Here is a 13,998-nt window from a genome sequence, read left to right on the forward strand (position 1 = left end):
CGGCCAGGTCGTGCTGCAGGACAGCCTTGGCACGAACCAGCATTTGCAAGGTGTCCTGGCTGTCTCTCAGCTGCTGCTGAAGAGTCTGCACCGTCTCATGGATGTCACGGACCTCGTTGACAAGGCTGGAAAACAGCAAGGAGCCCTCATTAGAAGTCCCGTCACACGGGTGTTTTCTAGCATGGCGTTGCTGATGGGCCCCTGGGGCATGGGTTTTCCCCCTTCAGTGCGCTCAGACTCACTCGGACCCCCCCTGTTTGTGGCAGATCCATGGGGAAGCTGAGGGCAGAGCTCCTCGGGGTCTCGGCGGGGAGGCACGGTGAACGTCTGCTCAAAGGCTTCGGCAACGCGCAGCCGCGTCTGCCAGAGCAGGTGGTGCCACCAAGCAGAGGGACGAGCAGCTGTGGTTTCCCGTTCCTGTTTGGTTTTGTGGGTTTCTTGGCTCCCCCTCCTGGATTTCCCCGGGCAAGGGTCCTCCCCACACCCACGGGTGCACACGCAGCGAAAGAGGACAGCTGGGAGAGGCTAAAAGCGAAGGTGAAACAAGTGGAGGATGGAACAAAGGATGGCGTGAGAGATGCTAAACCGGCTCTGGGGCTGGGTTTAAATTGCTTTGAAAAGGCTTCCCAGGGAGCCTCACCCAGCGGGCTGCCAGGAGGAGGTGTGAAGTTCAGGGTGCCTGATCCTCCCCAGCCCCTCGGGATGCAATGCCAAAGAGCTCCCTCTGTCCTTGACAGGATTTCCAGTGTCCCCAGGGGAGGTGAGGACAGCCCTCACTGCTTCTCCCTGTGGTGCACAGAATCCCAGGCTGGCGGGGGTTGGCAGGGACCTCTGGAGATCACCCAGTCCAACCCCCTGCCAGAGCAGGGTCACCCAGAGCAGGTGGCACAGGAACGCCTCCAGGCGGGTTTGGGATGTCTCCAGAGACGGAGACTCCCCCACCTCTCGGGGCAGCCTGTGCCAGGGCTCTGCCACCCTCACAGCAAAGAAGTTCCTCCTCCTGTTTAGGTGGAACTCCCTATGGTTAAGTTTGTGCCCGTTACCCCTTGTCCTGTCCCCGGGCACCACTGAAAAGAGCCTGGCCCCATCCTCCTGACACCCCCCCTTTCAGTATTGATAAGCGTTGAGAAGGTGCCCCCTCAGGCGTCTTTTTTCCAGCCTGAAGAGACCCAAATCCCTCAGCCTTTCTTCACAAGAGAGGTGTTCCAGTCCCCTCATCCTCTTGGTAGCCCTTTGCTGTCCCCTCTCCAGCAGTTCCCTGTCCTTCTGGAACCGGGGAGCCCAGCACTGGACACAGCACCTTGCACAGCAGCTGCACCCTTGCGGTTACCCCAAAGGAAGGACCTAAGAGCTCTCAGCATGAGCCTGTTGGAGAGTAAAGGGCTTGTCCTTCAAACCTGAGCCCATCCAGCCGCCGGGAAGCAGGCAGGAGAGAAGACGGGGTTGACGCAAGTAGGAAAAATCCAGCCCCTCATGGGGTGGCATCAGGCCGCCCCCGGCCATGGGGTACAGCCTCCGTTGTGGGCGCAGAGCTCTCCCAGCACCCAAAGGCTGGGATACCCGCTCATTGCTTTTGATTATGTCGGTGCACTTCTGGAAGGACTCTTTAGGGAAAAGAACCAACCCCCCATGATTAATTTTGTCATCCAGCGATGCTCCCGAGTGCTACCACCCGTGAGCCCTCGAGGTCCCCGCCGGCCCCGCGCTCCTGCCTTACCGCAGCTGGGCAGTGTCCCGGCACAGCTCCATGTTTGGCCTCCGAGTGCGCTGGTCCAGCCGGGTCTGAGCCACCTTTAATGGAGGCCCCTGGTCCCTAATGGCCTTTTGGATGGCTTCTATATTCCTCTCCGTCTGGAATATTTCCTGCAGTGTCTGGCGTAAGAAAGAAACACATGCATAAATTTAAAAAATGTATTCTCCAGCGGCAACGGGATTTCCCTTTTCTGCCATCCATCTGCAGAACAAAACCAAGTTCAATCAGCAGACCCCGGGCTCAGACTGCTCTCGCTCTGCCATAGATGGAGGCACAGATCCAGCAGCCATTTCTCTGCGGGGAAAAGCCTCTCTTTGCTCTTGCTGTCCCATCAGAGGAGGTTTTGGAGCAGTGATGGATCTACTGAATTACCCGCTCCCCAAAATTACTGCTTGCAGGAACTGATCGTCCATCACTAGCAACTAACAGAGGGCAGGTTTTTGGTGGATGCTCGCTGAAGGATGTGGCACCAGCCCGCGATGCTGCAAGCCCAGTTTCTGCTCGGTTAATCTGTGCCGAGCACTTTTCAGGCAGCTTTCCATGAGAGCCAGTGGTGCGAGCCTGCTGCCCATGGCTGATCTCCACTTCATCTGCTTGGCGGAGCAAACACACCGATACCTGTGCAGCAACCACAGAGTGCTGAGACCGAAAACACGTCCTTGGAGGAGCAGCAAAGCTGCAAACCCCACAGCAGACACCCCAGCAGAGTCCCAGTAAAGCCCTTCTGCAGGGCAGCCAGCGCCTCTGAAGTAACTAGCGCTGATGCAAGTAGCGCTGGCATTTTCTGCTGGAAATCCCTGTGCTAGCAGGCTGTCAGCTGGGATGAGCAACGGGCAGTATCCCTTGGGATGAAATTACACTGCCAACTCATCCTGCTCCAAGAAGAAAGTCCCCAAGAAAGCTGGGCAGGGGCTGTTTGCAAGGGCATGTAGCGAGAGGACGAGGGGCAATGGTTTCAACTAGAGCAGGGCGGGTTTAGATGAGACATTAGGCAGAAGTTCTTTGCACTGAGGGTGGTGAGACACTGGCCCAGGTTGCCCAGAGAGGTGGGGGAGGCCCCATCCCTGGAGACATTCAAGGCCAGGCTGGATGAGGCTCTGAGCAACCTGATCCAGTTGAAGATGTCCCTGCTGACTGCAGGGGGTTGGACTAGGTGGCCTTGAGAGGTCCCTTCACACCCAACACATCCTATGACTCCATGATTCTAAATGATGCTATAAAAGCTTCTTGTGGTGACCATTCCTCTGCTGGGGCCAGGTCTGCGTGGAGGGTCGCGCTTTGGAGGTGTCACTGGGAAGTGACAGTGTCACACCAAAAGGGAGGGGTTCAGGCTACCTTGGCCAGGTGGGTCTGAATCTTTCTCTTGGCATCGGCCGTCTCGGCGATGCGGTTGGTGAAGGCGCCGTTCACGGCGTTGAACTGCCGCCACATCTGGCTGTCCGTCACCGCCAGCAGGTTCTCGATGTTGTCCCGCAGCTTGGCGGAGGCCGCCCGCTGGCTCTGGGAGCGGAGGATGTTGTCGTTGGTGAACTTGGCCCAGGACTGCGGCACCGAGATCCTGGCGGGGAAAAGGAGAGGCCCCCGGTAAGCTGGATGTGGGCAGGCATGGACCCTGCCAGGGAGCAGCGTGGATTCACTATAGCTTAAATCTACACTTTTAATGGGACTGTATGTCATAGTTTAACCCCAGCCAGCAGCCAGGACCACGCATGCGCCGGTGCAGTTCTCCCCCTTCCCCCCAGAAGGGAGAAGAGGGAGAAAAGGAGGGGAAAGGGAAAGGGAAAAACTCGTGGGTGGAGATAAGGACAGTTTAATAGAACAGTAACAGAAATGAACAATAATAATAATAGTAATAATAATGAGAGAAGTCACTCTCACCACCCAGTGAACTGGCACCTTCCCGAGCCCCGACCGCATATTCCCACCCCGCACCAACCCCCATTTATATCCTGAGCATGGCATCTATGGTACGGAATATTCCGTTGGCCTTTCCCTTGTTCTGCCTATGCTCCTCCTCACTTCTATGGGAAGCTGAAAAGAGTCCTTGAAAAGTATAAACATCGCCTAGCATCATCTAAGACACATCTTTGAAAATATGCATAAACTTAGTGAGCTGTTTCAGCAGAGGTACTCCGCTGAATTAATTGGCAGGCTGATCTCTCAACCCCTGGTAGAATGTTTAATGAGGTGGGACTGGCTTTCACCCTCTGGATGTTTGCATCCAACTGTCAGCAGAGGGTTGTGCTCCCTTTCCGGGGAGCGGAGAGAAATGACCGCTCTGAGGGAGGTGTCTCCAGGCGGGATGGATCTGGGTTGGGGACAAGCAGCTCCCTGCCAGGGAGAGGCACCGCGTATCCCGGGGACAGCTTGCTGCTGGGGACCGACAGCGTGCACTCACGTGGCATCGACCTGCTCCACCCCTCGGTAGTAACTGATGCCGTGGGAGGTGTTCATCAGGTGGTGGCACCTGTCATCGATCCGGTGGGCCACCTGCTTGTTGGCCAGATCCTTCTCCAGATTCTGCTGGGCCACCCGGTTGGACCTTCAACATGCAAACAGCAGCCATCGGTGGGGACGTACGGGTGGAATGGCTTCCTCCCCGTTCCACTCCCCACAGCAGCTCCCGGCCCCCCGCGCAGCTCTGTCCTCCCACGAGCATCACCGCCCGCATGCCATGGAGCCTCCATGGGCTTTATGCCTGCGGGGTGTGGGGAGAGACAGGCTTCTTCTGGGGGTTCACATCTGCTGGGGTTCTGCTGTGACCACAAATGCACATCAGCCCTACGACATGAGAGAAGGAGCTCCTCCTTACGTGATCTGGGCTTTGGCCTTGTCCAGGACCTGCTGCATCTTCTCCCGGCACGACCTGATGACATCGACTTCCTGGGCAAAGGCAAAAGAGGACCCCATCAGTGTCCATACTCACTCGTCCTGGTCACACTCCTCCCCTTGGACCTCTCCAGCCCTGCACACAGCAAGAACTTGCCTGCTTGTCTTCCTGCCCAAAGCAAACAGGCAGGAAAACTCGCAGCTGAGCCTGCGCCCAGCGCCCTGGAGGGGACAGAAGGGTGCTGTGGCTGCAGCCACGGCCTTTGCGTTCCCTTTCGGGGTGGGTCAATAAGGACTTTTTCACCTTGACCTCAGTGTCAAGCGGTGGTTAGTCCCACTGCACGGACAGGGACACATCCTGGTGTGGAGAGGCAGAGCGGTTCCCTGGGCCACTACACACCTCCATCCCCAGATCAGCACCTGCCCTTTTTGCTCCCAAAATGTTTTCCTCCCCAGGAGGAATCCCATCCGTACGGGACAAGAGGAGATGGACTTGACTGCGGTGTAAATGCCCAGGCTGAATTTCTGAGACACATTCAGCTCCACCGGAGGAAGTGTGTTGCTCTCAGCTCACTTGACTTCAGCACAAAGCCATTGCCTTTGTGAAGCTCCGGCTGCTGGAGGCAGGTGATCAGTGCTCCAAATCCCATAACTTTGAAATACAGTAAAAATACCTTCAACGCATGATCTGAGTTGCCCAACTTACTGTTAAGAGCTGTTCCTCCACGTTGTCGTGGACCAGGTCGATGCCCATCCTCTTCTCCCGGTGAAGTAAGCACTCCTGAGCGACCTGTTGGGGACACGCCATCACCGCTGGCTGCAGGGGCAGGGCTCTCTATGGGGACTGTCCCCATCTCCAGTAATGTGAGAAAAGAAATTCTAGGTGGGCACGGAGATGACAAGAGGGGGAAAAAAGTGGCCCGGGGCTGCTGGTTTAGCTGACAAGGAGCAGGCGAGCTGCAACATCATCATTAAACCATCATGAGGGAGCAGACGTGTCCCTGGTGCAGCCACAGCTGAAACGGGGACCCGTGTCAGCCTTGACGCCCACCTCGCCAGAGCCTCGTTGTAAGACACGGGCTTTTGTCTCCCAAACCGGGATTTTGGATGTACCACTTCTAAAAATATTGAGTTAAGCAAACGCAGCTCTGACGTGCTCAGCCTGTGCTGATAGGGGATCCAGCAGATGGCAAGGGGGGTTTGGTTACTACTAACTTAACTAATGGCCTCTTAATAACAACTTTCTAGACGTTCCAGAGCTGCAGTGAAACTTAATGAGACGTTTGAAGGGCTGCAGATGTTTCAGCAGTAGGCTACAGCTTGCAGCGCGCCGGGACGGGTGCTTACCCGGAGAGGGGCGTCCGCCTCGGCCAAGGCTCTCTCCAGCCTGGTCTTCACCTCCGTGAGCGTGTTGGTCTCCCCGATCACCTCATCTAGCTCGTGGCAGAGCTCTGATTTCCAAAACGCGATGTCATTGGCGCGCACTCCCAGGTTTTTGGTGCTTTCTGCTTGCGTTTTCTTGGTCTGCTGGTATTTGTGGTCAATGATGCGGGAGGTATCGGCTCTCAGGCGCTCCGCGTTCTTCTGGGAGGTCTCCGACTCCCTGTAATTGGTCACGTTGGACTTGTACCAGTCTTCAGGGGTGTAGCGGGTGAAGACGGTCGTTCTGGTGGAAACAGATGGAAGCTTCTCGCTGGCAGTTATCCCCTGGGAACTCTTGGAAAAGGCAGCCAAAGTTGGTTTGCTGGCAGCCGTTTTGTAGTAGGTGCTGGGCATCCAGGGGAGGCTGTAGCTCTGAGGCAAGGGGCGGTAAGGAAATCGGTTCTTATAGCTTGACGCCGTGGTGTGGATGGCAGGGAGAAACCTGGTGGGTATGGCTCTGGGATGGGCGAACTTTGCTGGTAAGGGAGAGCCGACAGACTCCATGCTCCACCGCTGCTATTCGTGTGTCCCGTCCGTGTCCTGCACAGAGGAGGAGAGAGAGGACAACCTCAGCAACCTCCTGCACTTGCCTTACTTCTTACAGCAACACCCGCAACTTCAAACACAAACAGCGACGCACAGAGCGCCCTCACAGCGCCTGAACAGGCCTAAACCCCTTGAAAACAAATCCCTCCTGACAGCATCCCAAACATTTGTATATAAAAGCATTTGACTTTGCTGTTAGTATCTAGCATCAGGTCTTGGAATGCGGAGAAAAACAAATCACGGCCGTAAGGAGAATGACAGATACCGTGCCTTCCTTTTCCTTAAATCTGTCAATCCAGTCAAACTGGAGTTGCTCCTTCTCTGCTCTTCCTTTGTTTCTTTTGGCTGGCGTATCTGCTGATCTTCTGATACTCCAGAGGTCATTTTCTCTGTAAAAGTTCCATTCCCAGCCCCGAGAGCTGCGTCCCTTTTGGACACACATCTGCTACCGGCCCAGCGCCATTTGTGGGTGGGTGAGGGACTCCATCCTCACCCCCTCTATCTTCCCTTGCCTTAAATGCTGGAGTGAGGAGCCTGCAGGTGAGCTGAGCTTTGCAGGACTATATCCAAATTTGACCCCCCCACACCCCTATTTCAGCCTCAAAAGAGGGGCCGCCTCTTGCCTTGCAAAGGAGGAAAGGTGTCGATGGCTCACCTGGTGTAAGATCAGTGTGCGTGGGAAGGAGATGGCCCACAGTCTTTTCAGAGTGGTTTGGAAACACCAGCCTTGCAGTAGCCCTAGGAGGAATGGCCACACATGAAGATTTTGCTACCAAGAATTGCATATTGTCCTCTCCAGCTTGAGGCTGTCAATCGATGGTTATCAGCAAGATAAGGCAGGGGGCCACCAAACACACCTCATCTGAGGACAAACACTCCGGAGGGGTACGTGGTGCTCGGTACGAAGCTCTTGTGAGGTTACGAGTGTCAACCACGGGCGGAATAAGTCCCTCAATACGGCTGTTGTAGCCAGCCTGACGTGTCCTTCCCCTAACACCGTCCCGTCCCCACTGCTCCCAGCCTGGCTCGGAGCCCCAGGGGAAGATGAGGACACGGGTGTGCTACAGCAAGATCCCTGATGGGAGTGGCTGTGGGACAGGCAGCGGGAAACTCACACCCTCAAATTTAGCAGAAAAAGAAGCTTTCGCAAACACGACCCTCCGAGGCAGTTTGGCAGAACCGAGGACGAAATGTCTGCGCTCAGGTCCAACAGAAACCACCGTGTGTGCCGCTTCCCACAAACCGCTCCCTTCAGCCCTTTTCTCCCGCCTAGGGAGATAAATGACGGCGCTTTCCCTAGCTCCGTGCCGCTTTATACCTGAGAAACGGCCTTGGGAGGGTGGGAGGCAGCTTCCCTGGCTCCCACCCCCACAAATAAACTCTGCCCTTTCAGACACTGACAGACACACGTTTAGGAAAGGGAGGGAAAACCCCTTGGGAACGGCCCAGGGCTACTTTTCCCTGCATTTCCAGCTGAAATAAATGCCCCTGCATCCCCTTGGGATAAGCCATCCCAGGGCGACACTTTGTGCCACCCCTGAACACGGACACACGACAGGAGCACCGACCACCTCACCCGGGTACATTTAGAGGACAGAAGAGATATGGAGGGGGATTAGGAGAATGACCCGTTTTTTTCCCTCCCAGTTCAGGGACATACTCACCCTGCAGAGGCTTGGGGGTGTGCGGGGGGGGCTGCTACTCAGTGCTGTGCTGTCAGGTTGGGTGGCAGCACTGCCAGACACTGCAGCATCCCCAGTGCCCTCTGTGTCACAGAACCAGGGCAGCGTTGCCGCTGGCGCAGGGTGCTCAGTAACCGGGTTCTATGCGGGCAACTCCCTGCAGCCGCTCTGGCAACCCGATGCAGCCGCTGGGCAACGCATTGCTGTGGATGGGCAAGCCGGGGCCAGCCCTGGGCAAGAAAATACCCTCACATGGCATCCTAGATCCTGCCCTGGACAACCTACTGCCCTCCATGGGCAGGTTTTGCAGCCCCTGGGCAACCAGGTGCAGCTTTTGGGCAACTGTTGAGCGCCTTAGTCATATCTTTTGGTTTTAGGTAGTCCTGCAAGAAGCAGGGAGATGGACTCGATGATCCTCATGGGTCTCTCTCGACTTGAGACGTTCTATGATCCTATGAACTCACGGCCCTCAGTGGGCAACCCAGTGCCACCCCTGGGCAAGTCAGTGCAGACTCCGTGCATCCTAGTGCCTCTGCTGGGCAACTTGATCCCTTGCCTGGACAACCCCCAGCACCGTCAATGGGCAACCCAAATCTAGCTTGCTGACTGATGTTGATAGCATTCGGCATGCTACGTTGCAAAATCGAGCGGCTGTTGATTTTTTGCTGTTAGCCCAGGGTCATGGATGTGAAGGTTTTGAAGGTATGTGTTGTATGAACCTTTCCGACCACTCATCATCCATTCATAAGCAGTTACGGGAGCTGAAGGATAACATGTCCAAATTAAAAGTGGTCAAAAACGGTTTTGATGATTGGTTAAGCTCATGGGGTATAACGGGATGGTTATCAGATTTACTAAAGCAAGGGCTCATGCTATTGTTGGTTATATTATTATTGATTATGGCAGCCTCGTGTGTTCTCCGCAAAGTGACTGACATGATAGAAAATGCCATGCATAAGGTCTGGCTGGCTCAAGAAGAAAAAGGGGGTATTGTAGGAATGTATCTGAGAGAAAACGGCCATGTGAGCCAGCCTCCCTACGGTGAGAGATTAGATTAAGAGCAAAACAGGCGGTAGAAGATGGCATTAGTACATGGGAAAAACGGGAACTGAGAAGGTAGAAAACATGTTGTGCTAATGACTAAGCAATTTACTATGCGAATTCTTGTAACCAATCTGATGTGTGAACGAACTGCATGCACAGCGTGTGGACAGTGTAACTCGCTGATCAGAAATAAGCGAGTCGCGTGTACGGCTACAACACAGGGTATAAAAGATGATGATCGGTGCTTAATAAACGGCTTCTGTTGATTCACATTGGATCGTCTGGAGTCCAGTTATTTCTCCTCAACAGGGTGCGGGAGGAGAAACCATGCTCTCTGCTAAGACACTAGAGGAACCCAGTAGCAGGGTTTGACCAGCCACATTTTAACCAAAAGAGGCAGAAAATGCCAGCGATGACACTGTGAGCACCCGGAGATCTGCGGAAAGGTCTGAAAGTCCATTCAGTCCCTGGCCAGATGAGAGAGAGCTTCACCTGGAGCTGCTTCTGGACTTTCTCATGGGATCTTTTGAGAGAGGTCCCAGCCCTAGCTCTGTCCCAGCATCAGTGACACCTCCAGCATCTGAGCTGATCCCATCCCTGCTACGAGTCCCTCTTCACCAGCAGCAGCCAAGGGAGCACAGCCGCCAGCATGGCCACCGTCAAGACGAGCTGGACGGCGAGGGCGATGGGCGACTGGCAGCATTTCACCCCCAGGGCCGAGCTGGATGACACCGAGCTTCGTGTTTCTGTTCTGCTTCTCCTCCCCAGGGAGCTGCAGTCCACATCCACCAGTGGCATCCCATGGTCACTGATGACAAAGATGTGGGCTTCCCGTGCCAGCTCTCCTGGGACCCCCTGCGAGTCCATGGGGCTGTTCCCCGTGCTGCAGCACCGGTCGAAGCTCTGCACCAGCATCACAAAATGGCTGGGCACCACCAAGGTGTTGCTGGCCTCCAATTTGGTCAGATGGGACAAGGAGGAAGGTGACAGAGGCATCTCCAGGGCCCGGAGGTTGGTGCCTGCCTTGGGCGGCCATAGAGCCGCCTTCTTGCTGAGGAAAGTCACGTAGCGGCAGATGGGCAGATGATGCTGCTCTGGACCTGGCCGTCAAGCTTGGCGGAGAGCAAGCACTTCACCAGGCAGTCGTGGCAGAAGGTGTGCCCGCAGCTGAGCTGGCGGTGCATGGCCTCCAGCGGGTGGAACTTCTCGTAGCACATGGGGCACTCGGCCGGGGGTCCCTCCTCTCTGGACGAGGCCTCAGACATCCCTGCTCTGTCGGACACAGGCGCTCCCCAGCTGCGAGGAAGAGGCACGATGGGTTAATAAGGTTGAAATGATAAGCATGATCCATCTCTTCATCTCTCCTCCTCCTCCCTGCTCTCTTGCTTTTGCCCTCTTGCCCCTAACAGATGCAGTTGACAGCTACTAGGCATCCTCTCAACAAGACAGGGCATTTTCAGGAGCATTACGCCTCTCAGTGTGGCCCTTGGGGCAAGAGAGAGATGACGGGAGGACCCCAACTCCAGAGCCAGCGCGGGCAACAATCCCCGGCTGCAAAATCACATGCACGAGCCCCTGGATGGACGTGCTCAGCACGTGGTACAGATAAAGCAGGTTCAGCTTGTGTCACGAGTGCCTCCGTGCACTGCTGCCAGCTCCAGGTGCACGGAAGGTGGGAACTCCCATCCCACAAAGAAACCTGCCATGGAAAGGGAGATGCTCCCATCCCAGGGGACACAGAGGGGCCAGCGGGAGCAGGGGGAGGCCAGGGCAGTGGGACAGGTGGGAGCACAGGACCCCCCGGGGATGGAGAGGGGGCGTGCTGGACCCGGGGCAGGCAGCGAGCACCCACGCCAGGCTCCTTCCAGGCTGCTGGAGGATGTCCCAGGCTGGTGGCCAGGCCACAGCCATCTCCCTCACGCCGGAGCATGGTGTGGTCAGCAAGCCGCGGAGCCCGGCGTCTCCTCTTAGTCAGAGCGGGGAGGGCAGAGCCCAGCCATCCCGCCTGGCCCCTGCCCCAGCCTGGGGCGCCAGGGGGAGCGCGGGGCCGCTGGCATCCCCAGACCCGCGTCTGGGCTGGGTCTGAAGCTCTGCCGTGCGTCTCCCAGGGCAGGGAGCATTCATGCGGCGGCTCAAGGAAGGGAGAGGGGAGCGGGAAGAAGGGAGAGAGGAGAGGGGAAAAGGGAGAAAGGAGCGGGAGATGGGTGAAGGGCGGAGGAAGAGAGGAGAGGGGAAAGGGGAGAGGAGAGAGGGGAGAGGGGAGGAGGGATGCTCAGCTCAGCTCAGCTCCTTTCTCTTAAAACCTGAGCTTCATAAAACCTGCAGGTTTTTCCAGACCTTGCAGCATTGTCAGACCCGACCCAACCTGCACCCCTTTTCTCACGCATGACTGTGCCCATGGGCATCCTCACAGCTGTCTCTGGAGGTTTTGCCATCCCCTCCTTGGCTGACCTCCTCTTCCTTGGGAGCCATCCCCTGCGCCAGGACGGTCACAAGAACACAACAAACCATCCCCTCCCAATCAAAGAGAAGAAAGATGCAGGCTCCTGCTCTGCTTTAAGAGGGATCAGGGACTTGGTCCCCCAACGTGCTGCAGAAGGAGACCCTGACCCTGTGCACCAGCTCCTCTGTGCCCCCAAAGCCCCCTTACCTGCTGCAGGGCACCAGGGCAGGAGCCCCTCCATGCACTCCACTGCTGTCCCCAGAAGCGGGGCTGGCCGTGCCCCAGCACCGAGCACCAGCTGGGGAGAGGACTGGGACACCTATCTAACACAGAGGTGTTGGCTGCGCGTGTCATGCGGGCGTGTTGCGCAGAAGCTGGAGCAGGGACAGGGCCAGCTCCCGGGGATTGAATGCGGAGGAACTCGTTCCCCGTTTTAAAGGCCTGATATTTGCCTGGTTGGCCAGGGAGGGGGCGAGGAGCCAGTGTCAGGCGTCGGAGGGCAGGGACAGGCAGCACGGTCCTGCCTGCTTTCCCTCATGTGATGGGCACCTGTAGTCGGGCTCATCCCTGAGCTCAAACCCCAATGAAACAGTTGCTAAAGGGGATGTCGGGAGCCCAAATTCCCTCTGTTGCTGCAGAGCAGGGTGACCGGCAGCACCCTGCACCAGGGCTGGGCTCCTGCCAAACAATTCTTGCCTCCAGCCGCCACAGCTCCCTGTTCCTTGCCCTGGCCACATCTTCATCCCTACGCCCCCTCCCCTCCTCATCCCCCAAACACTCCGCACTCCAGCCCTGCGCTCCCCGCCCTACACCATCAGACGCTCACCCAAGCACCGGTGTGGCAGCACACAGCCCAGCAAACACACTCCAGCAGGCTCGAGGGCCACTGCTGCCTTGAACCTGCCCTGGATCTTCAAGTTAGGGGCTTCTGCCAGTCTCTTGGGTGCTCCCCCACGAGACACCCCCTCCTCCAGGATCCACGCCGCCGTTGCATCCCCTTACACCGAGGTCTGCTTTAAGTCTGAGCCCATGGCAGCACGTGGGCCTTCACAGCCGGAAAGAACTGGAGTTTTGGGGAGGAAGAGCTGGGGCTGAAATGCCCCACTAGCTGGAGGCTCAGCAGCCCTGGAGCTCTGGCCCCATCGCCCTCTCCATCCCTCCCTTCCCCGCTCCTGACCTACGGCCGCTACCGCATCCGCTCCTGGGGCAGCTGGGAGGCTCCATCAGTCCCTCATGGGCCTCATCTCCCACCCCAAATCCCCTCGGCTCGCCCAAGGGCTAAAGCCAGCACTGGTGGGGAACAGACAGGGGCCTCATCCTGCACGGCGCTGAGACGCTGGCGGCCGTGCTTTGCCCCCCAACTATCCCCCGTGGGCAGAAATAAACCCGGGTTCAAGTTAAGAGCACAGCAGGGGTCAAGGTCCTGGTCCCCAGGGACCCTCCCCTGGGGCTCACCCCACCACCCCCCTCTCGTGGGCCATGGCTCTCCCCCAGGAGCTGCTCGAGGAGATCCACACCATGAAGGTGGCGCAGTCCCGCATGGCAGAGGACATCCGCAGGATGCAGGAGGCGCTTGGCTTGGTGAGCTGCCGCTGGTGCCCCGGGAGGGAGCTGGGCCCTTGCCCCCTCCCTGCCCCTCTCCCTGTCGCCACCCCAAAGTGGGAAGGGTGTCCCAAGGGGGGAGCAGGGGAGCTCAGCCCACCCTCCTGCAGCCCCCCACCCTCTGCCCCCCACCACTGCCCCGGCGAGGGCACAAACGGACGCCGCTGCCTGCAAGTCGGGCTGCGGGTAGAGGGAACTGCGGGCATCAGCCAAAGGGATGCTGGGGCACTTCTGAACTAACAGGCAGAAAAAAAGAAACGTGGGAGCTGGGAAGGAGGGGGATAAGGCTCTGCCCTGGGCAAGCCAGCCACAGACCCCAGGCTGCCTGCCCGCTCTCCCTTTGTCCTGTGCCCAAATGCTCCTTTTAAATCCCGCTCCCACATCCAGACGGGTGCCCCTCCCCTCGCCCCGCTCCAGAGGAAACTCCAGGATGCTGCTGGCCGCCTGCCGGGCCCCTGGGACCAGACAGTGCTGGAGCGTGATGGGCTACGGCCACAATCCCGCCTGGATCCTGCACCGGGACAGGGAGCAGCTGCATCCCCAGCTCCCTCGCGGAGACCAGTCCTCCTGTGTCGGGCCATGGTCCACGGCTTGGCGGTGCTGGGCACTGATGTCCCTGTGGGTCCGTTCCCCCCAGCCCCGTGTCCGGCCTGACCCCTTGATCCCTTCCTTCCCCA

General features: G+C 57.6%; 1 pseudogene; it reads right to left on the reverse strand.

Moving 5' to 3' along the window:
• Positions 1–9,876: 9,876 nt before the first annotated feature.
• Positions 9,877–10,541, reverse strand: LOC134523139 (RING finger protein 222-like; annotated as a pseudogene).
• Between the last annotated feature and the right edge of the window lie 3,457 nt (positions 10,542–13,998).

The sequence above is a fragment of the Chroicocephalus ridibundus genome, chromosome 14 (assembly GCF_963924245.1).
Source record: "Chroicocephalus ridibundus chromosome 14, bChrRid1.1, whole genome shotgun sequence".
In the NCBI taxonomy this organism is placed as follows: Eukaryota; Metazoa; Chordata; class Aves; order Charadriiformes; family Laridae; genus Chroicocephalus; species Chroicocephalus ridibundus.